This window comes from Choloepus didactylus, chromosome 1, assembly GCF_015220235.1.
Source record: "Choloepus didactylus isolate mChoDid1 chromosome 1, mChoDid1.pri, whole genome shotgun sequence".
Classification (NCBI taxonomy): Eukaryota; Metazoa; Chordata; class Mammalia; order Pilosa; family Megalonychidae; genus Choloepus; species Choloepus didactylus.
Window position 1 is genome coordinate 201,115,884 of NC_051307.1, and position 14,740 is coordinate 201,130,623.

The window sequence follows — 14,740 nt, forward strand, 5'->3', positions numbered from 1 at the left end:
CTGTATTAATTGGAAAACTCATGCAGTTCTTTTGGAGTATAGCATACTTCCTCATGGGTCACACTTTGTACCTCACCCTTCAGGGCCTGTTGGTACTTTAGTCTAGTTATAGGTCTTAAGGCAAAGAGTGGTGGTGGGTGTGTGTCATGAAAAGAATTAGAAGTATCCCTCAAGCTAATTACCTCAGGACATTTCATTGCAGTTTCATCTGTTGAAACAGAATCTCTCCAGAGAGAGGAGTGAGGGCTGCTTTCTCAGGGGAAGTGATTACAAGTTTAGCAGGCACTGACAGGGTAATCTGTTTAGGTGGAGGTTGGATGGCAGGCTCTTCAGGTCAGACTGGAGATCAGGAGGCTGTTTCCTCAAAGCAGGCTAGAGGTTGGGTAGCTGTCTCCTCAGGACAGTCTGGAAGTGGGGGAAATGTTTGCTCAGAGCAGACCATTACAGGTATATCTAGCAAAGATTCAGCAGAATCCAGGGTTCCAATGCCCTCACTGCCATCATTATCAATCCATATGTTCCCATCCCAAGTTTCAGGATCCCATTCTTTTCCAATCAATGCCTTTATTTTAGCAGCAGACACCCTGTGAGGTTGAGATTTTAGTGTGTGTTGTAAATCTGCTACTCACACAATGAGACTGTGTCTGGTTTTCAAAAATCTCAGGTCTGCAGCCATAGGAAATAAGATTTTCTTTCAGGGCACATATAGAAACGTTTACATCTGTCATACAGCATTTAAGTTTCAAATTTGAAGCCTTCAGCTTGTCCCTTTCTCTTTATTCAGTGTATCTAAGAGCAATTAGCCAACATCATTGTACTTCTTAACACCACAAAACTCTGTTAAGATGTCAAAAACACTATCACCCTGAGCCTTGCTTTGTACAAGAGTATGATTAGGAGAATCAAATGGTGGTATTTTGTGCATCTCTATTGCGAACTCACGCCAAGCACTGTCAATGGCATCTTGATTATTGGAAATGGAGTCATTAGTGCCTTTGAATCTAATCAGAGTAGAAAACCAATTGTAAAAGCCCATTTTAAGATTCTGTTTCTCAACAATCACTCCCAGTACCAAGCTATATTAGGTAGAGTTCTCCAGGGAAACAGAACCAACAAGAAATATCTGTAAATATAAGATTTTATAAAAGTGTCTCATGCAACTGTCGGATGCATGAGTCCAAAGTCCATAGGACAGGATGTATGAGTCCAAATTCCATAGGGCAGGAGGCATGACTTCAAATTCATTACGGCAGGCAGCAAACTGGCAACCCCAGTGAAGATCTCTCATGAACTCCCCAGGAGAGGCTAGCTGGCTGAAGAAGAAGTGAAAGCTCCCTTCTCCCTTAACCATCTGCGGTCGCGGTTACTGCTTCTGGGGGGAGTGGCGGCCGGTAGCGGAGCCCTCAGCTCTCGGGGCTGCTTAAAGGGTACCGGCGGCGGGGGCTCTTTCCCGGAGGCGAGGGCAAGGCGGAGGACTTGGCCAGGTCCTCGGCGGGAGGCGTGCAAGGTGTGGAGGGCGGCGATAAGGACAAGACACTCTTCATCCAGTAGGAGTATGCGCCAAAGAGCTTTATTCAGGGGTGATTACAGGTTATATAGGCTGGTAAGAAGGGCAGGGCTGGAAAAGAGGTGAAGTAGCCTTAAATGGCAATACTGAAGGGATAGGGGCTAGGATTGGTTCTGAGAGGACGCAGGAGCCGTTGCAGCGGGCGGGAGTTGTTCTGGCCACGGTGCATGCGCGCTGGCGGTGGCAGGAGTTGCCTTGGCACAGGGGAGTGTGCGGGCAAGATAAGGAAGTGAGGAAAGGGCGGTTGGGAGAAAGGCGGTTTCCTCCGGCAAGCCTCCCCTGCCAGTGGCATTTTGGGTGAGGAAAAGGGAGCTGCCTCGACCTCGCTCCCCAGGCTCGGGGGGGCTGCAGAGGGCACTAACGCCCGTACCCACTACCCTCCCCAGGGGGTGATATCAGGTCCCCTGGCCCAGGCCTGGTAAGTCGAAGTACAAGCTCAGCCACCCGCAATTCCCCTTTCTTTTCTAATTAGAGGAAGAGGCTTTACCGGAGAGGCCCGCTAAGGGTGAGGGAAGGGGGAGGTCAGGGAAGGGAAAAAAGGGGTTGACGGTGGCTCAGCGAGGCTGGAGCTCAGTGTTGGTGTGGTGCCCGGGCGCTTGACAATGGCTTCGCTGCAGCGGGCTGGGCGAAGGTGAGGGGTTTAAAGTTTAGGGGTTCAGAGAAGCTGGAACTCGAGGTGAGAGCGATGTTCAGGTGATTGAGAAGGGCCTCGCGGTTGGCGAGTCGACCGGTGGCGTTGAGGTCGTGGAGGGTTGGCTGTCATCTTGGAGTGGGGGGCGTCAGAGGTGGCGAGTCGCTGATACTGGATTTGCACGAACGAGGAAAAAATGGCATCTGTTTGTTTTCTTACAAGCTGGACAATTTTGCGGATGAGGCAGGGTCCTAAGATGAGAGCTAGAATAATTATTAATAGGGGGCCAAGAAAAGGAAGGATGTATGGGAGGATGGGAGTGAAAAAACTGGACCAATAACTGGTGGCTTCACGATCTCTTTTACGCTTTTCCAGTCCCTCTCGGACCCTTTTCAGGCTGTCCTCAACGAGACCTGTGGAATTGGCATATACACAGCACTCTTCTTCTAGGGCGGCGCAGAGGCCTCCTTCTTTGAGGAGGAGAAGGTCAAGACCTCGGCGGTTTTGGAGCACTACCTCAGAGAGGGAATTGACAGAATTTTTTAGATGGTAAATAGCGTTTTGTAAGTGATGAATGTCTTCGTCAACAGCCGCCCTGAGGTGAGTTAGGGCGGAGTCTTGACTGGCTAGTGCAGCGATTCCGGTGCCAGTGCCGGCAAGACCTAGGAGGGAGGCAATTGTGAGGGCGGTGATGGGCTCTCGCTTTTGCAGAAGGGCAGGAGCTGCAGTTTTTTCCAGACAGAGGAAGAAGTCTTCTTCGCTGTGGTATAAGACCCTAGGGATAAGGACAATTAGGAGGCAAGTTTCTTTATATTCACTGATGATATTCGTGCTGAGACAGGGGGTAAGTCCTGTAGAGGAGCAGAGCCATTGGGAGGAGTTATGCGGAATGAGAAATTTTGCCGAGCTGCTGGGAGATGAGTAGCTGGCACAAGCTGTGAGGCTGGGAGAGTTAAAGGAGACTGAATGAAAGGTTAGGGGGACGGCAGAGGTATTCCAATTGTATTCCAAGGGGCTGTTTTCTGTATTTTCTGAAAAGGAAAGGTTGGAGGCAACTGGCTCATACAGGGGGGAGGAAGTGGAGAGGTAAAGCCAACAAGAGGAGGTAAGATAGGGGTGGGAGGAATTTACTGAGGCGAAGGCCGCTTGGATAAGGCTGAGGAGGGGAGAGGAGTAACGAGAGGGGGGTAGGAAAGGTTGGGGTGGTGGGGTTTGAGATGTAGTTGAAGTGCGCTTAGTCGGAGCTAAGGTGCGGCTGGAGAGCTGTGGAAAAAGGGGGTTAATGACTTTATTGGGACCTATGCCAGAGGGTGTTTTTAAAGCAGTATTTTGGTATGGTTGGCTTACAGCCTCCTTTTTTATTAGAATAAGTGATCCTCGGTCGGTTCCTTTCTCATAGATTCTGAAGCCCCAAGTTTGACCGAGTAACCAGGAGGGATCAGTGGGGAGCTGCACTGTAAGATTAAGATGTGTGCAGGATCCCTTACTTTCTTGGCCGAGCCAGTTAACAGTAGGGAGTTTGCACCTTGTAGGGGCCCACTTTAAGGTAAGGTAATGATTAGGAACAGGAGGCTTCCAATTAGTGGCTAATGTTTCACACCCCCAGTATGCACAGTAGTACTCGTTGGGGGAATTACAGCACAATTTTCCAGGATTTGAGGATGGGCACATGTAATATTGGGCCTGGGGATTACTTACCTTTTGAGCGCAGGTTTTTTCGACTCTGGAGACAAAGGTGGCGAAAGGCTTACTCGGCTCCTGGAAGAGCTTGGTGAATTTATTAGGCCGACAGGCAGAGCAGTTGGCAAATGCTCGTAAGGCGATTCCCCAAAGGATAGGCCAAAAGGTGGCAGGTGCATTAATATAAGCAGACGCATTTAGAAACGCTCCAGTGCCCATATAGGCTTCGGGGGGATGATAGACTCCAAGGGCTGCGTCTTGTTCACTTTGCTTAGCTGCTTCCGCCTGGAAGTGAGCACGCCAGTCAACAAACTGACCAGGGTTAAGAATGGAACGGGCAAGCGAGGCCCAGTCTTGGGGGATGCAATAGTCCATGCCGAGATCCTGCAGTATTTGGGAAGCGTATGGGCTACCTAACCCGTCCTCCTTGACGGCCCTGCGAAGCTGCTTGATAGTATCTGAGTCAATGGGATACCAGTCATACGGTTTCTGTGGGGTGGGGGCAAGGTTAAGAGGAAAGCAGCGAAAAGCACGAGAGAAAGGAGGACGCGCTTGCAGAGGGCTTGGCGCGGGAGTGGGGGTAGGGGGAGCGTTGCCCCAAGGGTTGCCTTGAGGTGTAGAAGGCAGCCAGGGGTTGTTAGTCGGCAGGGTGGGAGGAGCGGCGGCAGCTGCCGGTAGCGGCTCCGAGGGGGAGCTCGCCGAAGGGGGAGGTGGGAGTGGGAGGCCCCAAGCGTCGCAAGATGGCGGCACGGTGGGCGTGGCTAAGACACAAGATGGTGGATCAGCCCCGCCCTGTGAAAGGGCGGGGTTCAAGGCACGAGATGGCGGACTAGCTCCGCCCTGTGGAAGGGCGGGGTAAAGCGTTCGGGGTTTCCAGCCCAGCTTAGGGCTGATGTCATCGCCGGAGCATTTCCTCCCCTCGATGGAAAAAGAAGGAGGAAGTTCGCCATCTTGGCGTGGCGCAGTGTTATTTTGCTTTTTGGGAGTCACCTCGAGCGCGTTGTTAATCTGCTCGACTAAGGACTCCGTGTCCGAGTCATGATTTGAATTAGTATCGCTATCTGAATCTGTTGGCTGGGTTGATAGGGCCTCCTTGGATTTAATGGGGCCTCGATCAGGGGGGAGGGAGCCTTGAAGGCAGGAGCGGATGGTTATTAAGGTGGGGAGCAAGCCGGGAGGGAAGCGCTTGCTCTCATGTTCCATGGCGTTAGTGACTTGATCAATAAGACGATCATAAGTAACAGGGTCCCAAAGATGGCAAGTGGTGAGCCATGGGTTAAAGGGCAGCAGGAGGTCCCAGTATACTTGCAGCTGCCGAACAGACACTTTGTAGCGATGAGTGTCTAGGAGACCCGCTAGAGCACGAACTTGAGGTGCCTGGCACGTAGACAGACGATTACCCATAGCTGAGGGGGGAGGAGGGGGGGTTGTTTACCGAGCAGAGAGAATGAGATAAACTGTGGCCGCAAGGCCGAAGGAGACGGCGAGAGCGGAAAGCAGTGCCCTTTGGCAACGGGAGTAGTCGGGGGGGGGGGGGCGGTTGCAAAGAGGCACACGGCGCCAAATGAGGAAACAAAGATACAAAGAACCACAGCAAAGTAATGGAGGGGAAGAGGGAGAGCGTTAGGAGGAACGGGGGTCATAGAAGTGCGCATACAAGAGGACGAAGAGAGCTCTCCTTGGCGCACACTCCCACCGGACGAAGAGAGCGTGGGGGAAGGGAGGAGCGGCTTCGGAGCGGTGAACCTCACACGGCTCCGGAAGCGGCGAAGGAGAGGCGGCCCTTACCTTGCAGGCGAGGAAACGGGAAGCTGGAGAGGCGTCCGGGCGAGCGGGCGACCTGCCGAACTGTTGTGTGGAGACGCTTCCTCACACGGGGCACCAGTTGTGGTCGCGGTTACTGCTTCTGGGGGGAGTGGTGGCCGGTAGCGGAGCCCTCAGCTCTCGGGGCTGCTTAAAGGGTACCGGCGGCGGGGGCTCTTTCCCGGAGGCGAGGGCGAGGCGGAGGACTTGGCCAGGTCCTCGGCGGGAGGCGTGCAAGGTGTGGAGGGCGGCGATAAGGACAAGACACTCTTCATCCAGTAGGAGTATGCGCCAAAGAGCTTTATTCAGGGGTGATTACAGGTTATATAGGCTGGTAAGAAGGGCAGGGCTGGAAAAGAGGTGAAGTAGCCTTAAATGGCAATACTGAAGGGATAGGGGCTAGGATTGGTTCTGAGAGGACGCAGGAGCCGTTGCAGCGGGCGGGAGTTGTTCTGGCCACGGTGCATGCGCGCTGGCGGTGGCAGGAGTTGCCTTGGCACAGGGGAGTGTGCGGGCAAGATAAGGAAGTGAGGAAAGGGCGGTTGGGAGAAAGGCGGTTTCCTCCGGCAAGCCTCCCCTGCCAGTGGCATTTTGGGTGAGGAAAAGGGAGCTGCCTCGACCTCGCTCCCCAGGCTCGGGGGGGCTGCAGAGGGCACTAACGCCCGTACCCACTACCCTCCCCAGGGGGTGATATCAGGTCCCCTGGCCCAGGCCTGGTAAGTCGAGGTACAAGCTCAGCCACCCGCACCATCTTCAACTGATTGGATTAAATCCAGCTACTTGAATTCTCTTATTACAGAAGACATACCCTTTATTGATGGAATCAGCCACAGAAGCAGTCAATTGACTAACGGTTTAATAAACCAGCCTTCTGGTTTATTAAGCAGCCACAAATGTCCTTCCAGTAACTGTTAGACCAGTGCTTGCTTGACCAGACACCTGGGCACCATCACCTGGCCAAGTTGACACATGAACATAATCATCACAGATGGTTGGGCAGTTTCTTACAAAGCTAAACACAGTCTTATACTATGATCCAGAATCACACTCCTAGGTATGTGCCTACATGACTGAAAACTTAAGTCCACACAAAACCTGCACATGAAGCTTTGTAGCAGCTTATATCCATAAGTGCCAAAAACTGGGAGCAACCAAGATGTCCTTCAAAAAGCAAATGGATAAAGAACATCTGTGTACCCTTTACCCAGATTACCTATTTTTAACATTTTACTCCATTTGCTTTATCATTCTTTCCTTCTCTCTCTGTATATGTGTATGTATATACGTATGTATATACATCTTGTTTCCTCTGAACCATTTGAGAGTAAATTGCATACTCTCAAATATTTCCATGTATATTTCCTAAAATTAGCTATATTCTCTTTCATAACCACAGTACTACCACAGATAATTTTAAGGCTATTTTAATCTATTCCTCAGAATCAATGAAATGTATGAGCAACACCAGATGAAACAAGACACAAACAGACCAAATGAGATTGGTCAGTTTAAATAAAATTTTAAATGATGACACCTCATCTGAGTAGATGGAAAAACTTGGTCAGAAGCCAAACGGAGTGAAATGAAGCCACTTCAAACTCAATGAAAGTAATTCAAAATAGGTCCAAGAAGACAAAAATAGAGCAAATCAGAACTACTTAATTCATAATTGTACCAAGTTAAGAAACACCTTGAAAAAGCTTCTCAAAGAAACGTGCAACACTGAAAATATGACTGTAATCGAGAACTCAGGAACATCCAGAATAACTCTGTATTTGCCAACCTAGAGAAACAACCTAGTTTTAAAATAAATGAAGGAACATATGATTTATGATACCCAATAATATAAAAAATTCAATTTTGATAGATTTAATTACACTTGAAATTTATACTTTTTTAACTTCTAGGTCACAGAAGGTATCTCTTCCTACTCTCCACCTTGCTCTCTGTACTCCAATCACATTGGCCTCCTTGCTTTCCCTCAAACAGGCAAGGCATGCTCCTGCCTTAGGGCCTTAGCCCTGGTTGTTCTCCCTGCCTGGAATAGTTTTCCACTAGATCCACATGTCTAACTTCCATACCTCCTCATAGAGGCCTACCCTGACCACCCAACTTAAAAATTTAGCTTCCTCCCTCCATACTCTGAAATGTGGGGCTCCACATGTGCATGACGAAGCATGTTTCCTTCAGCCCACAGCTCTGCTGCCACAGCAGTTTAGCTAAGGCTCAGCTGCAGGCCAGCAAAGAGGCTAGGGGCAGAGGCAAGAAGCTCCCATGGCTAGCTTTGTAGAGTTTTTTCCTGATCCCCAACTCCATTACATCTATGAAGTCCCCTTGCCTGAGTTTACAACCCTCAAACCTCAATTTCCTTTCTCCCCACGTAGCCCTCAAACAGTTCCCCTCTGTCACTTTCCCAGGCAGAGGCTTTCCCATGGGGCCATCCTCACTTTCAGCTTTACAATGAATAGCACAGTTTTTCACTTGGTAGTTATAGGATTTTAGAATCAGAATCAATCTATATCTTCAATTCCATTTTATAGATGAGGAAATAGAATCCAGAAAGGCCAAATGACCTGAGCAAAGTTATACATTAGTCCTGCAAGATTGAGTGGAACTAGAACCCAGATATCTTGATTCTTAAATTAGTGGTCTTTCCACTATCCCATGAAACCCTTCCAAAGCAACATGCTGGGAGAGAGAGAAGGTGCCCGTTTTCTATAAATAATGTTCATCAATCTCTATATTGTTTGAGAGTCAGGGCAAACTGTAAGAGATACTGAGTCGAGGAGGTTAAGTTGGCATTACACTTTTAGGCAAGCAAACCAGTTTTTCTTTCTTTAAGATTCTCTACGCTTCCTATTATGGAAACATGAAGCAATAACAGCCCAAAGGACAAAACATTTAGAAGCACAGAAAACATATCTCATTCACTCTACCTTTCCCAACTAGTCAGGTCAGCCTTGGGATGTTAAATTTGCCATAGTATTCCCAGGTGTCAACCTAAACAATTTTGAAATTCCAAAAGGAGAAAGCACATCTCCCCAGTTGTTCATACAAAAGAGAATGTGCAGCATTATCCAATCTTATTATCCTATTTCTGGCCTCCTACCTCAGCTTCAGTGAGGGTGTAAAAATCTCAATTTAACCAAATAAATAATCTCAGAACCCCTCTTCAACCACATGACCTTCTCAGCAGCCCCTAGCAAAACCAGTTATCTCTGGCTAGCAAGCTGAGAAGACCTGACTAAATGCCCACTTCATTCCTGCCTATATTATATGAAAGTCCAGTGGGTGAGGAACGGAGAGGAGGGGGGCCCAGGTTACCTCGCAAGATTGCTGGTGATGAGTGAGGATTTTCTCTGGGGCACATCCTGTGGGGTGGGGATGTGGTCACCAGCCACCAGGTTCTTCTCTGGTCCTGCACTTGGCACCTGCTGATTCTTCATCTTGGCTTTGGCCATGTTGTAGTCTCCTGAGTCAAAGTACTTTTACCCTTTCTGGAGTCTCTTCATGAGGAAGTTGGAGCCTCCAGGCTTTTGTCCTAGGCTTGGATATTTTGCCTCTAGCTTTGCCTCCTCAGCTCTCTCAAGGAGAATACCTTCCTTCTCCTGCACGTCCTGCTTCTCCTCGCCAGTCTCCTCTGAAGGGTTCTCCTCTTCCTGTTTCTGGGACACAGCGGGATCGGGACTGTGGAGTGTAGGGGGTCTGGGAACTCAACCAGAGAAGGGAAGGGGGAGGGGAAACGGGGCAACCTGCCCTGCTGCTTCACCTCCTGTCACTAGGGTTGCTCCCATTAAGTCTTTTTTTTCTACCTTTGCATTTGTTTGAAAATTTCCATAGGAGAGTTAAAAAGAAATCCAGTATACAAGATCATACTACTAGGAACTATTAGAGATTATAATTATTTGTGTGAATATTGATATAGTGAATTTTAATAGTGTATTTTAAGACTTTAATAATGTCAGGTATTTACAAAAAGTTACCCTTATATTTTTAAAATACCCTGAATTCTTAATATTAAATGTGGCTATGTTTTTCTGTAAGCTCCAATAAAATAAAATAAAAAGATTACATGCAGAAACCATTATGAAATGCCTAGCACAATGGCTAACACAAGGCATGAACCACTCACATGTTGATCTCCTCCTCCCTTCTCAAGAAAGAGAAAAGAAGACCCGATTCTCTGGGAAATGAGCCAGCATTTTAGAAGAGAGAAGGGTGACCCCTACTCACCAGACAGCTGAGCTTCTCCTCCTCCTCCCAGGGCAAGCAGAGTCCTTGGAAAGCAGAGCTGGGGGAAGAAAAAAGTGCCTTGAGAACCCAGCCCTGCCAAGTCTTCCATGATGATCCCTGAGAACCCTTCTGAGCCTCAGCTGTGGCTACCTGTGCCTTCTTCCCTAAACAGGACTCTAGGCCCCTCTTCACTGACCCAGGCCCACAGCTCGTCTCACCTCTTGCACCTTACACTTGAGTCAACTTCTCCACCCATTCCCTAGTTACTTTTGTTTTTAGAAAAATACTGATCTTAATGAAATGCAAAAATGTAAACTTGTGATTGTTTTCCCTTGTTTTACAAAAAGGCACTATGGTAAAAACAATAAAAGTCCTAAAGACCATTGTAACAGCATTTCTAAAATGCAGCTTGCCAGATGCTAATTCTTCTTAAAAACAAATAATTTGGGGATGAAAAAAAGGCAAGAGTCTAACGTCTCTGGAGGGAAGCCTGAGCATTCCCTGCCATCTCATCCCATGCCACAGCGACCAGGGCAGACCGCGCAGGCACAGGTACCAGCTCCAGGACTCAGCAGCTCGGAGTCCATGCCTGCGTCATGCTCACCTGCACCACCAGGCGTCAGGGCTGAGGCACCGACAGCAGAGATGTGGCTGTAGAAGAGCAGCTCACAGCTCTCACAGCACACGGGGCCGTAGGATTCATGGCCATCATTCTAGTGCATTTAAAACACCTCAAAAAACGAGGCCTGGGTCCTAGCACATGCGTCAGAGGCAGAGCCCCTCTCAAGGAGTGGATGGAAGAATAAGCAAATTTAGAGTCAGAAACCAGAATACAAGTTGCCAGGGGCTGGGAAGGGTTGGAGAATGGTGAGTGGAAGCTTAATTGGTACAGAATTTCTCTTGGTGGTGATGGATAAATTTTGGTGATGGATGATAGTGATGGTAGCAGAACATTGTGAATGTAATTAACACCACTAAATAATGGTAGTCAAAGGGGGAAATTTTAGGTTGTAGGTATGTTACTAAAATTAAAAAAAAAATTTTTTTTTAATCTTTAACCTGGAAAAAAAAAGGACATTATTGGGACAACTGCAGAAATTGGAATATGGACTGTATGCTTTATATCAATGTTAAATTTCTTGGACTTGATAGCTGTACTTAAAGTGGTTACAAGAGTGTCCTTGTTCTCAGGAAATGTCCCTGGAAGTGTTAAGTGTTAGAGGAACATGATGTATGCAATCCGTTCTCAAATGCTTAGATAATAGCTAGATAGATAGAATGATACAACAAATGTCACAAAATGCTAAAAGTTGGTAAATACTGGTATCTGGGCAAGAAGGTATGTTGGAGCTCTATGTTTTGTTTTTGTATTATTTTTGCAACTTTCCTGTAAGTTTGAAGTTATTTCAAAATAAAAACTTTTTTAAAATTATGGCTTAATAAAAAAAAAAAAGTGGCTGCAAGGTGACAAAGGCATTCCAACCACAGGACAAAAAGATGTATACACACACACACACACACACACACACACACACAGAGGATCTTCTGAGTATACTAGGAGTGGAAATGATGAACTGTATGGTAATTCTGTGTTTAACTTTGTGAGGAACCACCAAACAGTTTTCCACAGTGGCTGCACCATTTTACATCCCCACCAGCAATGCACATAGTTCTATTTCTCTTCATCCTCTCCAACACTTTCTATTTTCCACTTTTTAAAATAATAGCCATCCTGGTGGGTGTGAAGTGATATCTTATTGTGGTTTTGATTTTCATTTCCCTAGTGGCTAATGATGTTGAATATCTTTTCATGAGCTTATTAGTCATTTGTATGTCTTCTTTGAAGAAATGTCTATTTAGGTCTTCTGCCCATTTTTTTTGTCTTTGTGTTGAGTTGTGGGAATTATTTATATATTCTGGTTATTAAACCTTATCAGATCTCTATCTCAGACTGTGGAGAGGAGGAAAGGGAAAGGGAAGGGAGCCAAAAGAAAGGGAGGGACAGACAGGGGAGAGATCAGGTCCCTAGCTAGTAGTCCAAATCCTGAAAATTCTCAGGGTCAGAGCTACTTGTCCCACATAGGGTCTGCTCTTTCTCCCTTGGTCCTGGACTGAAAGGACATGAACCAGACCCAAATCCAAACCACAAAACGTTAAAGATAGGTTTAGCATTAGATTGCTGTGTTAGACAACCACTGAGATTTGAGAGGCATTTCTTACTGAAGCATAATTTTGCCTACATTGACATACACAGCTCTTCTCCTCCCAGGACTACTCGTAGCAGTGGCTAACATTAATTAAGCACAAACACTGTGTCAGGCAGGGGGCTAAGTCTATTATTTCATTAATCTTGACAAAGCCATGAGGTAGATACTGTTGTTATTTCTATCTCACAAAAGAGGGAACAGAGAATTGGGAGGTCAGGTTCATGGCTCACAAAATCATGTCTCTCCGAAATGGCAGAGCCAAGCCTAGAATCCAAAGACTGGTTTCAGAGCTCCTCCACTTAACATCTGCCTAAGAAATGTCTGTAGAACCAATGACTGAATGAAAAAGCAAACTGAAGAGACATCTAGAATTCATCCTGAAGAAGCCAGACCTCTCAGAGGGACACTACCACTGGAGGAAAGAATATCAGTCAGGATAGGCTGGGTTACCATCTGATAACAAATGACCTCCAAAAATCTCTGTCATTTACAGTAAGGAAGGTTGTTTCCCTGCTTATACTGTAGGTCAATCGCAGGTTGGCCATTACTACAATTGAGACAAGAGAAGAAGAAAGATGGATGGGTGTATGCTTGGGAGTTCTATTCATGGTATTTTACAAATACAGCATGTCAAATCAGTGAGGAAATTATGACTCTTTAATGACTGGTTGGAACACATTATCTACATAGCAGTTCAGCAGCCATTAAAATTGCAAACATACAATAGCTTCTAAAATCATCAGGATTTTTATTTCCGTAGGAAAGAAACAGAGCCTCAGCAGGCACATGGTTGTGATGGATGCAGGCTTCCCCACTCCCACACCCCAAATCACCTAGCCCTCCTCTCTACAGCAAACCCCCCACCTCACCCCGAGGAAGGCTTGTAGGTGGCTAGGGAAGAGGGATTCTGCAGGAACCCACATCAGAAATGCACAATGTGCTGCTGGATTTACAGAACCCTAACGTCTGTACAGGTTAAGAGAGTCCTACAGGTACATCAGGCCCCTCTACACACCCTTCCTCAGGAATCAAGGAAGACCCTGTCCATGCGCGTCAGACCCTTTCCCGCAGAAGGGCGTCGAATCCAGCCACCTCCTAGAGCAATATGATGGGAGCCACAAGTATCAGCCCGTAACTTTAAATTTTCTAGTAGTCATGTTAAAACGTTTTTTTAAAAAGCCTAATTAATTTTGATAATAAATTTTATTTAACCCAAATATATCCAAAATATTATCATTCCAACAAGTAACCAAAATTTTAGAAGGTTGAGAGTTTTCATTTTTTCCTAATTCTTCGAAATCAAGTGTGAATTGACACTGCATATCTCAATTGTGACGCTAAACTTTCATGATTAAAGGGAAAGGTAATCTAGCCGAAACAACAATCTTGTGTCTAATGGGAAAATATTTTATAGTTTTATTATCTACCTATAAATTAATTAAATGTAAATAAAATTTTAAACGCAAGTCCTCAGTCGCACTCACCACATCGCAAGTTTTCAATAATCATCTGTGGCCAATAACTGCCCAAGCGGACAGCGCCAGTTGGACCCTCCAGTGACGGAGAGGCGGCTGTGAGAGCCACTTACAGCGCACCAGACGGAGGGAGGAGCCCTGCAGCTCCCACAGGGGAGGAGGAGCATCCGGGAGGCGCCGTCCCCGCCTCGCCGGCTCGACCCCCCGACGGTGGCCGAGCCCAGGAGCTGCTCCCGCGGGGCCCACACCTGCGCCCGGGCCGACAGGGTCAACGAGGAGACCGCGCGTCAGGAGTGGGATGCGCAGTGATATGCCGGCCACGCGCGGTGCCGTAACGGGGCACGCGACCCTGAAGGAGGCGCGTCACTGCGCGGCGCGCAGCCTGCCGGGAAGCGTAGTTCTCGGGGGCGTAACGCGTGTTATTTTGGGAGTGGGAAGACTCCTGCCCAGAGTCCTGTGGACCGTCTCGTTCCTTCTGGGGCAGGTGTTTAAATTTTTAACCACAAGTAAGTACAAATACAGTGTTTTTTCCATACTTTTAGACGTTTTGTAAATTCCCTTATAATGTAAGTACTTCTGCTACTAGCTCATTTTGCATAGTGTGCATATGCGTTGATCCAGTCGTTTGTGTTCACTGCTGTATAGTATCAACTGTAGAATAGGGCACAATTCACTGATCCTTTCTCTCGGTGAGAGCCTTGAGATTTACATTTCTGGTTTCTTGCAGTGTTCCAATTGGAATTCTTACATACTGCTCTTTGCATGGAGAGTTTATCCAAGGCAGTTCACTTTTGTTGTCACAATCGTTTTACACACTTAAAAATTTTTGAGGACTGCAGAGCTTTTGTTTATGTGAGCTAAATAGATTGCTGTTTACCCTATTAGAAGTTTCAATGTAGAAATTCTAGATATTTATATATTAATTCTTTTTTCAAAGAAGAATAAACCAATAGAATTTAAAAATTAAAAACAAAAAATAATAAACCCATTGCATCTTAACCTAAATAATATATTTCTTATGAAAAATATCTTTATTTTCCTTAAGAAAGAATTTAGTGACAAAATAAGCATTGTTTTATATTTTTACAAATTTCTTTAATGTCCAACTTAAGCTGAATCCTCTATCTGCTTCTGCATCCAATCT

General features: G+C 46.7%; 1 pseudogene; it reads right to left on the reverse strand.

Moving 5' to 3' along the window:
* Positions 1-8,949: 8,949 nt before the first annotated feature.
* Positions 8,950-13,917, reverse strand: LOC119544672 (annotated as a pseudogene).
* Between the last annotated feature and the right edge of the window lie 823 nt (positions 13,918-14,740).